We start from the raw sequence: 3,708 nt of genomic DNA on the forward strand, positions 1-3,708 counted from the left end.
GGTCGAGAATGAAAGAAGAGAGGAAGAGAGACTAGTCTTGAAGTATGTAGGGTTATACAAGTTTACATAGAAGTATGAGAAACAATTACCTTGTTGTATGGTGAGTAATATGGAGGTGGCACCTCCAAAGTCAAACACCCCCGTCCCCATATTATTTATTTTTTCTTTTTATTTTTGTTAAATAGTGTTGGGCCGAGAGTTGCATTAAGGAGGAGAAGATGATTCATTTTAGCACAAATCTTGATCCTTACTCGAAATCATGAGGCCCATAGAGACGTTTTCGGCCCAATGGGCTTATTAATTGGTTCACGACCCATTGTGGAAGAAGAAAGGGTGTTTATGGTCCATTTGGGTTAATTGGAATTGTTATGGCCTAATAAGGCCCATTAGGGTTAGAATGAATCATTCTAGACCCAAATGGTCCAAAATGTTATAGATTTATGAATTGTGTCCATTTAGGATCCAATTAGGGTTTCTAAGCCAAAAATAGTTGAATTGAATGCTTATTGGTCCATTAGGCCCAATAAGGAACTCTTAGTCCAATATGGACTCAAACCTGGATTTTTAGGGTTTTAAGACTCTTTATTGAACATGAGAGGTGGAGTTAAATGAGCACTGAGTGATATTTACTTAGAATATATGTTTTACAATAGTTGAATGGTTACACGAGTACAAAATTTCCTAGCTAGAATGCTAGTTGTGACATCATCCCTCATAGAGGGAATTTCGTCCTGAAATTCTTTTGAAAGCTAGGTTTGCGAAGGAAGGAATAAGTGAGGGTACTTTTGCTTCATTTGGTCTTCATGTTCCCACGTGAATTCCGGTCCACGTTTAGTGCTCCATCGAACCTTCACAATCGGAATGCGACTTTGCTTAGTACGCTTCACTTCCCTATCCATAATCTCGTCTAGTTCTTCGATGAACAAGAGATTCTCGTTTAACTCAATTTCTTCCAAAGGGACGGCAAGGGTTTCATATGATAGAAACTTTTTCATATTCGAGACGTGGAACATTGGGTATACGTTGCTGAGCGTGGCGGGTAGCTGCAACTTGTAAGCCACTGGACCAATTCGGACAAGAATCTCGAACGGTCCAATATATCGCGTGTTTAATTTTCCTCGTTTCCCAAAGCGAATCATTCCCTTCCATGGAGAGACCTCTAATAGCTTGTGATCCCCAACTTGAAATTCTAGTGGCTTTCGCCGTTTGTTAGCATAGTTCTTCTGTTGGTCTCGGGATGCTTGAAGTTAAGCTTTGATTTGGACTATCTTTTCGGTCGTTTCATGGATGATTTCGGGTCCTGTAAGAGTGTTGGCTAGCGATTGTCCTTTTGCTAGTTGAGTGTCACCCACCTCGGCCCAACATAGGGGAAATCTGCATTTTCGACCATAGAGTGCCTCGAAGGGAGTAACCTTGATGCTCGTGTGATAACTGTTGTTATTTTAGAATTCGATCAGAGGAAAGTGGGTATCCCATGACTTGCCGAAGTAAATCACGCAAGCTCGGAGCATATCCTCGAGTGTCTGGATGGTGCGCTCACTCTGACCATCCGTCTGTGGGTGGTAGGCGATGCTCATATCTAGCTGTGACCCCGTTTCCTTCAAAAGAGATTGACAAAATATTGAAGTAAATCTATCTCGATCCGAGAAAATAGATACAGGCACTCCATGAAGTCTCACAACCTCCTTGATGTAAATGTGGGCCAGCCTTTCCATCTTGTAGGATTCTTTTATTGGCAGGAAATGAGTAGATTTTGTTAATCTATCGACAATTACCCAGATAGCATCTAATCCGCCAGTTGTCTTGGGTAATTTTGTCACAAAGTCCATGGTAATCCTCTCCCATTTCCACTCGGTTATCACTGGTTGTTGTAGTAGTTCCGAGGGCTTTAGGTATTCCACTTTCACTTTGGCACATGTAACACAGTTGCCCACGAAGGTGGCTATCTATGCCTTCATATTAGGCCACCAATATTGTTGCTTGATATCCAAATACATTTTATCTAACCCTGGATGAATAGAATATCACATCTTATGGGCTTTATGCATGATTACTTCTCTGAATCCCCTAACTTTGGGAATCCAGATTCTGCTCATGAAGTAGTGAGTTCCATCGTCTTTAACTTCGAGCTCCTTCTCTGTTCCACGTAGTGATTCACTAGCTGCATTCTCTGGCTTTAATGCGTCCAATTGGGCTTCCTTGATCTGTGAGGCTAGATGAGATTGGATGGTGATTGATAGGGTCTTCACATGACGATTTGAATTGTAACATCCTAAATTTTGAGGCCAAAAAATTTCGTCTTTAAGTATGTGATTTATAATACAGTTTATCAAAACATTGCCAAGATCATATCGGTACATAAAACCGTAGTATCATGTCTCAAAACCATATCAGCTGAAGTAATAAAATATCAGAGTACAATCCCAGAAAACTCTAAGCGGAAATCATGTGTGCGTGTGTGATGTGCTGCTACCCTGCCAGCTCCTTCCACTTGGACGAAGAGGTACCTGAAACTAAAACTGAAACTGTAAGCACAAAGCTTAGTGAATTCCCCCATTACACCACATACTATCAGTGTTGCAAAACTCAGCCTACTCGGCCGATTACTCGAAATCGGCCCTCCACCGAGCCGAGTAATGTGAACTCAGCCAAAAAACTCGGATTCAGTCAAAGTCGGTAAAAAATTGGTCAAAAATCGGTCAAACTCAGGCCTACTCGGTCAAATTCGGTCAAAATCGGTCAAACTCGGTCAAAGGGTCAAAATTGTCATAAAAAGAGAAGAAATTAAGAATTTCAAGATTAATATGTATAATGCACTTAATAGTTTATTATTTAACACATACATCTGATTATTACAACATATATATCTTAAATTCTCAGTAATTATTCACATAGTGAGACAATTGTGTGTATTTAAGTTTTTATGTATTCAAATGTATCTAATTTTGGTTATATATTTCAATTAAATTATGATTTTAACTCATGATTTTGACATATATAATTTTCCAAAAAATATTTCTACACGAATTACCGAATCCGAGTACTCCCGAGTACTCGCTACTCCCCAGTCGGCCGAGCAGGTACCGAGTAGCAAGTTCTACAACCTTGCATACTATATAATCACATAGCATACATACTATATGTAACACCGTAAAAAATAAAAACAATTTTTCACATTTGAAAACACATTTTAATTAAAACCATTCATTCATAAAATGTCATAACATCGTGTTTTTATTTCGCAAATGTCTCCTAAGATCAAAATACATCCAATCCCATGTGTGTGTACGAATCAAGCCGACGCCTTCCCGCGGTCATCACTGGTACCTGAAACACATACACTGAACACTGTAAGCATAAGCTTAGTGAGCTCCCCAAAATACCACACTAATCACATAATAGCCACTCGAGGCTGTAACTCTGTTGACCCTCTTGGTCAATGTATCTCAGTGGGGCCCTCCAGCCCCAACTCTCTGTGGGTCCTCTGGCCCTAACTCTAGAGACCCGAAAGTCCCAACTCTATAACTCTGAATCATGCATATCACATATCACAATAAATCACAACACATAATAACATGCAATCACACTGGCATATAACTCTATAATACTCTGTCTCTTAACTCTATTACCACACTAGGTAAAGTATAGTGAGAAGACTCACCTCGGGTATCTTGGTAAATCTCTGACTTGGTAAACGTTGGCCTAGCC

This window comes from Lactuca saligna, chromosome 3 (assembly GCF_052625555.1).
Source record: "Lactuca saligna cultivar CGN05327 chromosome 3, ASM5262555v1, whole genome shotgun sequence".
In the NCBI taxonomy this organism is placed as follows: Eukaryota; Viridiplantae; Streptophyta; class Magnoliopsida; order Asterales; family Asteraceae; genus Lactuca; species Lactuca saligna.